The sequence below is a fragment of the Coptis chinensis genome, chromosome 2, assembly GCF_015680905.1.
Source record: "Coptis chinensis isolate HL-2020 chromosome 2, ASM1568090v1, whole genome shotgun sequence".
Taxonomy (NCBI): Eukaryota; Viridiplantae; Streptophyta; class Magnoliopsida; order Ranunculales; family Ranunculaceae; genus Coptis; species Coptis chinensis.
The window spans coordinates 61,493,587-61,506,425 of NC_141457.1; the positions used below are offsets into that span (position 1 = coordinate 61,493,587).

At 38.1% G+C, this 12,839-nt stretch overlaps 1 pseudogene across 1 annotated transcript; it reads left to right on the top strand.

Moving 5' to 3' along the window:
• The first annotated feature begins 6,913 nt into the window (after window positions 1-6,913).
• LOC147516977 (pentatricopeptide repeat-containing protein At5g48910 pseudogene) lies at window positions 6,914-9,280 on the top strand (annotated as a pseudogene). Its single transcript, XR_015211295.1, has one exon. The product of XR_015211295.1 is annotated as a pentatricopeptide repeat-containing protein At5g48910 pseudogene (transcript).
• The last annotated feature ends 3,559 nt before the right edge of the window (window positions 9,281-12,839 follow it).

The window sequence follows — 12,839 nt, forward strand, 5'->3', positions numbered from 1 at the left end:
AGTCGTTGTAGTATAGATGAAGTTTGTGAGCACCTTCACTGGAAAACTCTCACGAGGCTATAACTCGTCCACTAGGGAATTCCTAGTGGTTTAAAGCCTTGTTGCATATGGTTAATGCAATCGCACTCGGCGAAATGAGAGTAGTTAGAACTCCATTTTTGGTCACTTATGCTAATTTCTCATATTTGCTTGAGGACAAGCAAAATGCTGTTTGGGGGTGGTTTGATAAGAATCCAAAAGTGCAGTTTTAACCCCTTAAAAATAATACTTTTTTACCAATTATGCGAGTAATAAATAAAAGTTAATGCTGATTACGTGCTTTTATGTATATCAGGCATTGGAGTCGATTATGTGCAGAAATGTGCCACTTTTGCGAGATAAAGGAGCAAGAGTTAGTTGCTAAGGAGTTCTGTGATTAAAGGCCAAGATTCAAGGAGAAAAAGCCTTTAAAAATCCCGGTCAAAGCTGAAAAGTCAAAGTCAACGCGGGTAGAAACAGCGGGCAAAAGTCAGCATAACTTCCGAAAACTGTATCTTTGGACTCAGACCTGGGAATTGGGCCTACCTTATGTCAAAACGACTGTCTTGGAAAGAGCTTTCCAATGGTCTAAACCCAATCAGAGGAGCAGAAGTGGACGAAAAGTCTGTTGAAGTCAAATCCAGCTGAAAAAGCCTCTGTGGACTGAAGAATTTGTGTTTTGGGCTCGATTTTCCAGCCCAAAACATAGCTCCTCAGCCCATGCACGAAAAAGTGGATCTTGTCTCCTCCATTTCAAGACACAAGACTTAGCTCTTAAGCATTCTAGTTTTTAGGCATTGGAGTCAATTATGTGCAGAAATGTGTCACTTTTGTGAGATAAAGGAACAAGGGTTGGTTGTTAGGAAGTTCTGTGATTAAATGCCAAGATTCAAGGAGAAAAAGCTTTTTTAAAGCCCGGTCAAAGATGAAAAGTCAAAGTCAACGCGGGCAGAAACATCACACAAAAGTCAACAGAACTTTCGAAGACCGTATCTTTGGACTCAGACCTCGGAATTGCACCTACCTTATGTCAAAACGACCAGCTCGGAAAGAGATTTCTAATGGTGTAAGCCTTGGCCCAATCAGAGGAGCATAAGTAGACGAAAAGTTTGCTTGAAGTCAAATCTAGCTGAAAAGGCCTCTGTGGACTGAAGAATTTGGATTTTGGGCTCGATTTTTTGGCCCAAAACATGGCTCCTCAGCCCATGCACGAAAAAGTAGATCTTGCCTCCTTCATTTCAAGACACAAGACTTAACTCTTAAGCATTGTAGTTTTTAGGTAACCATTAGCCAATAATTTTATATATAGTTTTAGACTCCATTAATTAGTTCAATAGCTTGTTTTAGATCTAGATTTTATTTTCATTTAGTTAATTAGTTTTTCAATTCCAATAGATTAGTTAGAACAAAAGTAGATTATTATTTAGAATTACTATTAGTTTCATAATAAAGTATTAGTTTTCATCTCAATTTAGTTATTTGATTAAATTCTTATTTAGTTTTAGTTGTTTTAAATTCATAAATTAGGTTGTCTTCATTTGATAATTAGTTAAATCATAATTATAGTTCAAATTAGTAAATTTACAATCTTTATATCATATCTTGCTTAAATTCGTATAGAAATGATACTTTAATGACTCTAGGCTAAACTTCCATTAGAGGGGTTTGAGGAAGTCTTGATGAAAACTTGATTTTTGCTAGCTTAGAAATCGTCGTGATAATCTATTCAATTATAGAAAGTAATTAGTTCACCATGAGAATGAGTTTGATTGCTTCACATGCTAGTTATTATTTGGTAGAGATTGCCATGAATAATTAGGAATTAGAAATACCATTTGTTTATGCGAAAACATTGAAATTTGGATCACGACGAATCTTCACTAGCTAATTAAGTCGAGTTAAGGTGGAATCAATCCCCCTCTAATTTCTTATCATATAGTCAAATTAGAAATTCCGTAGTTTGAATTATCGTATCTTGTTAGTATAATTTCCATCGTAGTATAATTTCCACATTACTCTCATTAACTTTGGATAGACCGATAATCTTAGAAAACATTGAATTCTAAAGAACTAGGAGTGGAACGAATCTTCTACTCCAACTCTATTGCGATAACATCGAGAGTAGAAAACTTTGATAAAACTTTAGCGAAAAATAGTTTTAGTTTTACTTACGTTTGAGTATCGTACTTAGTCGTAGTTAAAGTAGTTACTAAAGACTTCTCGCGAATGTATTAATATTGGAACTGTGGGCTCACTTTCAATGTGGGCTGCACGCCTGCACTCATGAGGTCCTTGTTGTCTCCACAGTTCAACATGCAATCACGGATTCATTTTTGCTGCAATATTTGCTATGCATAGTTTGCTTCTGGCCCAGTTAAAAAACTCCACGTGGTAATAATTACGGACCAAAAATTTCCCCGTTTCTCTCTACCCAAACCCAAACCAAAAGCTAACTTTCTCAATTCATAGTATTGCACTACATGCATTTACTAAAACAAGCAAAACTAAAACAAAACCAAAGTAAGCCAAAACCAAAAAATGATAACTAGAAATTGAAGATGGAAAGAGAATAGAACTCAAGTATTTATTTCTTCCCTCACTCATCTCATTGAGTTCCACTTATCTCATTGAGTTCCTACGCTAAGGTATGCTCCCCAATCACCCCCACCCCTTTTTCTGCTTCATTCTATTTTGATCCCACACAAGGTCTTTGATGAATAGACCGAATACATTTTAAATTGGTTGTAGGATGGAGAACCATGGAAATGAAGTGCACATCGATATTGGTGATGAAACAGTCCAAGAAACAGAAAATGGTGGTTTAAATGATTTTGTTGTAGGAGATGAGAATTATAGGGATGATGAGCAGTGCATTCCTATTTTGGGGATGGAGTTTGATACATGAAGAGGCATATGAATGGCAACAGTAGTTTGATAGTTTAATTTTGTTATTTGTGATATAATGGCAACAGTAGTTTGATAATAAGAGATGTGTGTCTATTTCTCTTGTTCATCACTTTGTCCAAGAGCATAATAAAATCTGGTTTTGCAGAGAAGTCTAGTCGGTAACCAAAAAGGGTTTTCGTGTTTTTTTTTCTTTCTTTCACTAAATTTGTGTTGGCTGGTTTTGTTTGCGTCTCTCTCTCTCCAACACCTGTGTTGTTGAAAATGTCAATCTTGTCTTGGGGGAAGAGTAAATGAAGGTTTGTCCTTAGATCAAAAGCAAACTCTAGAGATTTTCAAAATGGGTGGTTAACCCAAAACTCAAACACTTTTGGGGGTTTAAAAAAAAAAAGGTCCCTAAATCTATTCGGCAAATGGGAAAGTGAGTTTTAATGAATATGTTCAAACTTTGTTTTGTTATCGGGGTATACTATGTTTTGTTGAGGCAAGGGTATACTAACAGTTTAGATTTTCTTGTAAGTGAAAAAATTGTTTAAACCATTCTGCAGGTTCCAAAGAGGAAATATTAATCCAAATGATGACCCACATTCCTAGTACACAATCCTTTCAGGTACAATTTAATATATTCTTGTTTGTCTATTATCATACCTTCTCTTTCTTTTCTTTTTTAAGAAAATTAAATTTCAGCATACTTTCATTTGAGTTTAATAGCACCAATTGTATATCTTTTGTAGGCACCTGAGTCATGCAAATAGAGGAACAACATGGTATAGCTCGTAGATTAGACTTCTCAAATCCATGGTGCATATGACAAAAAATGGCAAGGAATACAACCAACCTATACACGTTTATGACAAAACGTTTTTTGGTTTTCTTCAGCGCGGTATAAGTGTTGGTATTGTGAATTTCTATACGTGTTTTATAATAGGTTGAAAAATATTGACAGATTTTGTCGACTTTTGTTTTTTGAGCGATAGAAGTGTTGGTCTTGTGAATTTTGTAAAAGTGACAGGTTAAAAATGTAAAAAATTCTAAATTTCAGATCAACTTTTTGTGTGAGTTATTTATGTATGAATGTCTATTAAATGGTAAATAGTCACCAAATTCACAAATGGATGTTTATTGTTTTATATTGCCTATTTGGTTGAATATACATTTGATGGATATCTGTAAAAGTGCAATTCCGCTACATTCAAAATAATGTACAAAATGCCAAAAATACAAGTGAAATTGTGTCATTTTTTTTAGAAAAATGAAGTAAGTTTGGTCAATATTTCGAGAATATTCGGTAACTTTTAAACTACAACACCAACCTCTCCTTCCCCCTCTGAAGTGTAGAAAAACAAATGTTGATACTCGTCGCCTCTCTCGTTCTAATTGGTCAAACTAAGTCAATAAGTAGTCAAACCAAATCCAAAGGTTCCTTAGTCAACCTATGATCAACTTCTGCTAACCTTCGTCCTAGTCCAACTCACTAACCCAAGTCGAGAATCAAAGTTTGAGGTTAGTCACATGCCTAAAATATTTTGGGACTTAGCTATTTTTATTTATTATTATTTTTTCTTGTAGTATCACTTATAATGGGTGAATTTTGACAATATTTGTTGCAAAACATAGAATGAACACAAACATGAAAAATATTATTATAGTGAGGGTATTTTTATTTTTATTTTTATTTTATTTTAAAAGGCAACTCTTCGTGGCGAAACATTATTATCAAACACACCCTTTATAATTATTTAAATTTTTTATTATTGGTAAGCATATTTTAAATGAGATTTATAACTCAATGATGTTGGTAGGGGTTTAAGCCCCACACCTCCAATATCATTACCTAGAGGTTTTACCAACTTTGCTAGTTTGCACAGGTATCTAATTTCAATTTTTGATTAGTTAACTTATGTCGAGGATACAAATCCAAATTCAATGGTCTTAAAGAACATATTTAACTATTATTATTATTTTTTTACGTTTGGGAGGTTTTTTAATTAAGCGGGTTTTTTAATCGGTAAATTACTAATTATATTAATTAATCGATAAATTAATAGTTAATCCAAATATTTTATGAATTTTGAAACTTTATTTTATAAATAATTATCTATGATGTTGTACCATGGAGTTAGATTCATGTAAAGAAGCATTGAAGACGACAATGACGTTAAATAATTTCCTCTTACAATATGAAAATACCATACCAGAACTTCTTAGCGTGTAGAGATGAGATCCAAATAGACTTAAATTTCACCAAATGACACTATTTTTATGGTGATTCAATCGGGCACTAATCAAATTAGATTGGGCAAACCCCAATTTTTTTTTTTTTTTACAAGTTTGTCATATTACAAGTTTGCCATCAAAGCCTAGGCTCAACAACCAATTCAACCGGTCTCGCCAAAACGAAACCCTCGGATCGTTTGAGTATACATTCAAATGGTCTCGCCATGTCGTTTGAGTGTACACTCATACGGTCTGCGCATGTCGTTTGAGACAAAACTCTTGAATTTTTAACTCAAAACGATCATTCCATGCACAATTCAAATAACTCAAAAATCTTATATTAACTCGTACAACTAATCTACAAAGAATATTAAAAAAAAAAACAAAGACATACAAAACGACCTCATGGAGTCGTTTGGGTCATATACAAAACGACCTCGCTGCGTCGTTTGAGTGTATACATAAACGAAACCCTCGGGTCGTTTGAGTGGTTGCCCAATACCGATGGAATTTGAGGTATTAAACAAAATGCACTCACAAAAATTGATATTCGAAACTGAAGACAGTGATTGGTGGTCAATAATTAAATCACGAGTGATTGGTGGAAATTATGGGAGTTTTGGGTTTTGGATGAGAAATTGCAGAGAGATGACCGGGTTAGAGTAGGTTGTAGCGGTATGGGGGGTGTATTGGTCGGGTTGTTGTTGAGGCTGAAGGTCGCCCAATCTAATTTATGTGGCGTCTAATACATGACTCTTTTTATCAATGTATATATTAAAGAGGCTCCACTAAACTCTAAAAGGGTTTTGAAATCTATTATCTTACAAATTTAACGAAATTATTAATTTAGTCTACTGGGCCGATTCGGGACCATAAAATTTCATTAATTAAGCGTAATAATTAAATATTTGTGTATTAAATTAACGAGGTTCTAATGTATTATTAGTATTAGTATTACTATTATTTTTTTGTTATACATAGCTTCATGTTTTAATTAAAGAAAAAAAAATCATAAATTGGGGAAAATCACAAAACACTCTAAGGAATAAAGCTCGTGATCGGGACAAATTTTGGGGTTTGGGGAAATCCTACGAGCCATTTGTTCCCTTTTAGAATAATTTCCTATTAAAACTAACATTTGCTTTTTATGGTGGGGCCCCGTGGCATGAATCCTATAACATAGCCAGACAACTGTATACTAGACAAAGTAAAACGTGCTGTTGACTTCACTATCACCAGTCCCACCAGAAACGGATTCAAATTGTTGGTTCCGTTTTGAATGAACAAGTGGCACTTTTGTATTCGTTCCTAAGCAAACTGCGCGTTGCGAAATTGTAGCAAAAATGCGCCCATGCAATCACAAGGAAAAATAGTAAAAAGACGCTTAACTCAAGTTTGAACTGTAGAAGCTACAAATGTATCAGTTGCACTTTTGTCAGAAGTAAAGTTCTGCCATGTTTACATAGAGGTGAACAGAAGCGTAGACTATTTAGCCAGCTTAAGTTCTTCACTAGATGAGAACTACTTTTGTAATAGTCCGTCACTTTATCGTAATTTAACAGATATTGTTGAAAATGATGTCAGTGTACGTGTATATTTACCCATTAATTTGTTTCAAAAAAAAAAAAAAAAAGTTTGAACTGTAAAAACTTGTCCCTAAAGAAAAACCAGAATTTGTCTTTTAACAGTTTCACCAATAAGCTGCACACAGGAGTTATCTGCATTTATAATTTTATATATATAAGTGGCAGTTGTGTACTTGTGTATATACATTTCTATTCAAGTCAAGAGAAATGAGCTCAATAACGCCCACAAACACGCCCTCTTATCATCTCAAAGCAAGTGACCTCTCACCACAGACCACCACGCCCACAGCCAGACTTTCCCAGCAAACAATATCCAATCTCTTAGACAGTAAAGGCACTAAATCCCTTCAACATCTTAAGCAAATTCATACTCTCATTATAAGATATGGTCTCTTTCAAGATAACTACATTGCTGGTTCCTTGGTCAAGTGCTATTCCATTCATTTCAACAGTTTGGATACTGCACTCAAGGCTTTTAACCACGTCCCTCGTCGACATGTCTTCTTATGGAACTCTATGATTAAAGGGTGTATAGAGAACAATGATGTCAACCAGGCTATACTGTTTTTTCGTGAAATGATTGTTGCAAACTCTATTCCTAACAAATTTACTTTCCCTTCCTTGTTTAAAGCGTGTACTGATAGTGGAGCACTTGTGGAAGGATTGCAAATTCATAACCATGTTATAAAACATGGTCTACAAGGAGATGGACATATTCGAAGTGCCGGGATTCAGATGTATGCAACTTGTGGTTATACTAGAGAGGCTAGACAGATACTTGACTTGAGTGAGGAGTCTGATGCTGTGTGTTGGAATGCTATGATTGATGGGTACTTCAAATGTGGAGATGTTGATGCAGCTAGGGGGTTGTTTGAGAGTATGGAACATAAAACTGTTGGCTCATGGAACACAATGATATCTGGTTATGCAAAATGTGGGAGGATTGAGGATGCCAAAGAGTTATTTATGGAGATGCCTGCGCGAGATGATGTTTCTTGGAGTGCAATGATTGATGGTTATATGAAAGGAGGTTATTGCAAAGAAGCTTTAGCAATTTTCCAAGAAATGCAGAACCAAGGGGTTAGGCCTAAGAAGTTTGTATTATCAAGTGCTCTTGCTGCTTGTGCGAATGTAGGTTCTTTTGATCAAGGTAGATGGATACATGCTTACTTGCGAAGGAATTCTATCAGAGTGGATGCGATTTTGGGTACTTCTTTGGTTGACATGTACGCCAAATGTGGGCGTCTAGAATTGGCGTGGGAAGTATTTGAGAATATGAAACAGAAAGAAGTATTTACATGGAATGCGATGATTGGAGGCCTTGCTATGCATGGGCGTGCACAGGATGCTATCGACCTTTTCTTGAATATGCAGAGACAGAGGTTCAGAGCAGACAAGATAACATTTATAGGCGTTCTAAACGCATGTGCGCACGCAGGATTGGTTGAAGAAGGCCTCCAATATTTCCATGCTATGAAGCCAGTGTATGGGGTTGAACCTGCAGTGGAGCACTATGGGTGTGTTGTTGATATCCTAGGCCGGGCAGGGCACTTAACAGAGGCCGAGGAGTTTATAAGATTTATGCCAATGAAATCGAATGCTGCTGTCTGGGGAGCTCTTTTGGGTGCTTGCAGGATTCATGGGAATGTTGAATTGGGTGAGAAAGTGGGGAAGCTCTTACTTGAGTTAGACCCTCAAAATAGTGGTCGATATGCACTTTTATCGAACATATATGCAAAAGCTGGTAGATGGGATGAACTTGCACAGGTTAGGAAGCTAATGAAGGAAATGGGAATAAAGACCACTCCTGGAAGCAGCTCAATCAATTTGGATGGCGTACTTCACAGATTTGTAATGGGGGATGGATCACACTCACAAATGAAAGAGGTTTATTTGATGTTGGAGGAGATCCTTGAGAGACTGAGATCAGAAGGTTATGTCCCAAACACAACCCTAGTGTTGTTTGATATTGTCGAGGAGGAGAAGGAAACTGCCCTTTGCTACCATAGTGAGAAGCTTGCAATTGCTTTTGGGATTCTCAATACAACCCCAGGGGCTACGATCCGTATTGTAAACAATCTCCGCGTGTGTGAAGACTGCCATACTGTCACAAAGCTCATTTCACATGCATACAAGCGTGAGATAATTGTACAAGATCGTCTCCGCTACCATCACTTCAAGAATGGAAAGTGCTCATGTTCGGATTTTTGGTAACTATTGTTACGAGTAGCAACATTGGTAGGAATGCTTCAAGTACAATATTCTCGGACAAAAAGCTTCAGCAGTGCCAAAATGTAGTAAGAAGAGTTTCTATGTCCTCTCCTCTTCTGATTTGTAATGAAATTTCATATAGCAGAGACCCACATGTAGAAGAAAAGGCAGAAGGCAGACATTATTAGGAATAACTAAAACACAGAATTGATGCATAAATGCCACTATTTTAAGATGTCACATTGGGTCCTTGGCCATCGACAAACTCCAGGTCGATTTTTAGTTATCAACATTGTTATCTGATCATCGAAGAAGAAAAAAAAGGACGTACATTCTTATCAACACGCACAAGTGTACTCTATTTTCATTTTTTCGAATAAACTGGTAGGGGTGTCAGCCAAACCCCCCCTCTTGTAATGTACTAAATGTACATTTGGGAGTGTTTACGGACCACAAAAAGAGAGTTGGAAGTTGTATCATAGCATTTTATTCGGAACAAACTGAAGCGAAATATTGTACTTCATGCGTTCACGATATGTTTATCTGTGAAGTGTGAACTACAAAGGTCTAGTTTCCAAGATCCAAAGGCTACGAGATGAAGTTTTCTTTTCACGAGAAGCAGCATTGCTGTTAAATCTTGCAACTGGGGGTCTCCCTGATTTTTTTGAAAACGCGGGTCATCCCTAATTGCAACTAGTAATGAGGGTCATCCCTAACTATCCCTTTTTCATTTTGAAGTTTACAAGAAATGAAAAGAGATCCTTGGACTCGATCACCTCATCAAACTCAGTGATCTGACTAACAGTCTTACAGGATATTACCTCTACCAAAACTATCCACTCCTTCCAAAAGTCTATTACAATTTACAGCTATGTGCAAGAGCTTTTCAAGAGCTTCTTTGAACAAAATATCACTTCCGTTCAAGCAAAATATTTTCATTCAATGAGCACTGGAGTTACCCATAATAGTTTTATAGTAATTTATCGTTTATGTCCTGATGGGAAGCACTACTCCAATGTGCACTAATTTGTGTACTTGTGTATGTTTACTCTATGTGAAAGTATAACTAGAAGGTGCATACGACTTGGGAGGATTTTTGATGATCCTGTCTAAAGCGCTTGGGGTTGGCAGCATAATGCAAGCTAGGGGTTAGGTATGGTTTTGACTTTTGACACAAATACAAATCACGCGTCCCTAATTTCTACTAAAAGTAAAAAATTATGATCTTCTATATTAATGGTCTTGTCAGTCACTAAATAGAAACCATGTTGATGAACTAAGTAACCAACCCAACACCACATGTGAATTGAAACCACATACAGATATTCACCAAAACAATGAGTTACTTATATTTGGACTTGAGTACGGTTCCTCTATAACCGGGTACAGAGACTGATCTCTGTACCACACACCCACACATCTCGTATCTCGGCGCACACACACATTTCGGAGCACACACACAGGTATCGAGGTACACACACATCTCGGATTCGGATCAACGGCGAGATAACATGGTTACAGAGATGATCTCTGTACCCGGTTGTAGAGATCTCGAGTCCTTTGGACTTTTAGTATGTAATGTGAGGGTAAAACTGGTCACTGGCCTAGGAGATGGTGGTTTTAATTGTTTGTGATGAGAAGAGGTTTCTGTTCCTATCCTTAATTTATAAACACATACATCACGCGCACCTCAATTATTAAAACCAGAATTGGATCCAAAGCTCTAAACATAGGTAGTCTCTTTGGGATCATGGCATGTATATATGGAGTAAAATTGAGAGTGATTTGTAACCATACCATGTGATCGTATCTCATCCATAGTTCGGAATTTTGAAATTTTTGGAATTCTGACAAATCCAAAATCTGAAATTCATTAAATTTCGACCCCTATCATATTCGGAATTTCAGATGATTTCGGAATTTCAGATATTTCAACTCTATATTTGGAATTCCATTTTTTTGAAAAACCAAAATTCCGAAAGGAATTCCGAAGTTTCGTTCGGAATCACGAACTATGATCTCATCTCACTCTCACAATACAATTAAGGAAAACGTTAATGTGATTTAATTTATAACCATGTTATGATAGATGGCTATGTTATTAATATGGCCAAAATGACCGAAGATTAATCATATAGCTCTTGTTATATCCCTAACACTATTACAACCCCTGATCACTATGTCTTAGGCACTATTATAGCTTCAAGCACTATTAACTCTTCCTATTCTCTTCTGGTCGCTCTCTCTCTTTCATAGGTCTTGTCTCCCTTAGAAAAATGAATCCGCCTCCTTTTTTCTCCTCTCTCTTTCCCTTTATATCCTTTCCTCTTTCTATCCTAGCCCTCCATCTATCCCTTCATCTCGTGGTCTTTTTCTTCCCACGTGTAGGCTTTCCGTACAGCGACCCCATGTCTTCATCCTGATCCTGTGCACAGCGGCTCAGTACCTTACGTTGCCGCAGAAGCATCCGACCGTTGATCTTCGATGTCCCATATCCTACCACCACAGATGCCCCCTCTCGAGTCCGCGATCGTCATGCGATCGGGGGTCGAGAGCCCGGCTTACACTATTTTCCCTGTCGTGGCCTACCATTTTCCTTACTCTGCTGGATTCACACGTTCCCCACATGCCTACTGCTTGCGCCCCTTCGAGTTGTGCGCCTCCACGCGTCATCCTTGGGCTGGTCCTTTTTGGTGTCCCCTCAATTTCAGTGCCCCCGAATTACGGTTTTACCCTTACCCCTTATAAAAGCCCGCTCGATTCTTCTTTCTTTCTCATTTAGACTTGTTCTTCTCTGGACTTATTCCCTTTATCCTTCACTCATCTTCTCCCTTTTGATCGCTCCGGTCAACCGCACGGTTATCCCATATGCTTCTCCTCTTGCCAAAGCTTCAGTGCCAGTCACTCTCTTCACTCCCCAGGTTGGTCTTCTTCTCTCTTTATTTCCTTTGTTTTTCTTTCTGTAATGTGCATTCCCTTTTCAAACTGTGCTCCTCTCTTTCTCTCATCTTCATTCCTCTGGGGCTGGGTGTCTTTCTCTTTTGAATCTGCCCACTATGTCGGATTCCAGATCCGGCGCCTCCTCCTCCTCCCATTCTCGTAGTGTGGCCTCTCCCCCACCCCTGGATCCAACTGAGGCTCCATCTACTTCAAGGCAACACTTGGCTCTTCTGCCGCCTCCCCCTCGTAGCCGTAGACCTAATCTAGAGGCGGTCAAGGCCGCTTACGGCATCCTGCTGACATCACTTTGGAACACGTGCCCGACTTAACCTACTTTCCCCAATTAGTCCCCTACAAACCGGGGTGTCTCGTGGCCACGGTTGGCCAAATCATCGTAGGCCTCCGCTTCCCACTCACATGCCTTGACGTCGAGGTATGCAACCATTTTAACATCCCTCCTTGCCAAGGTATCGACAACTTTTGGAGGGTGATGTACGCCGCGAACTACTATAATGAGTCCGGGGTCCCTAAGATAACCGTTCGCGATACGATCGCCCATTATTACATAAAAAAGAGCACAAAGGATGTCAGTGTCGGCTATCATTCTTTCTGCGTCCACCCTAGGAAACAGTCCTTTGTTCTCCGTGTCACCTCTTCCGACAAGGTATGACACCACTATCCGCTGTACGTCTCAGGAAACTTTCTATCCGTGGATCTCCCTCCTAAATTGACCCTTAGTCATCTGGCTTTTCTGCCCAGTGGTGAGTACCCCTTTTATTTTCCATTTGATATGCATGTGCCGCGGTATACTCTCTGATTTTGCAATTCTTTCCTACAGGTTGGAGGCCAGACTCGAAGTCGCGAACTGACGCTGACATCACATCCACCATTTTTTAGAAAATCCGTGATCTGAGATCCTCCCAATCCGCGGTTCTTGGTATTGACCACACCACCACCACTCCG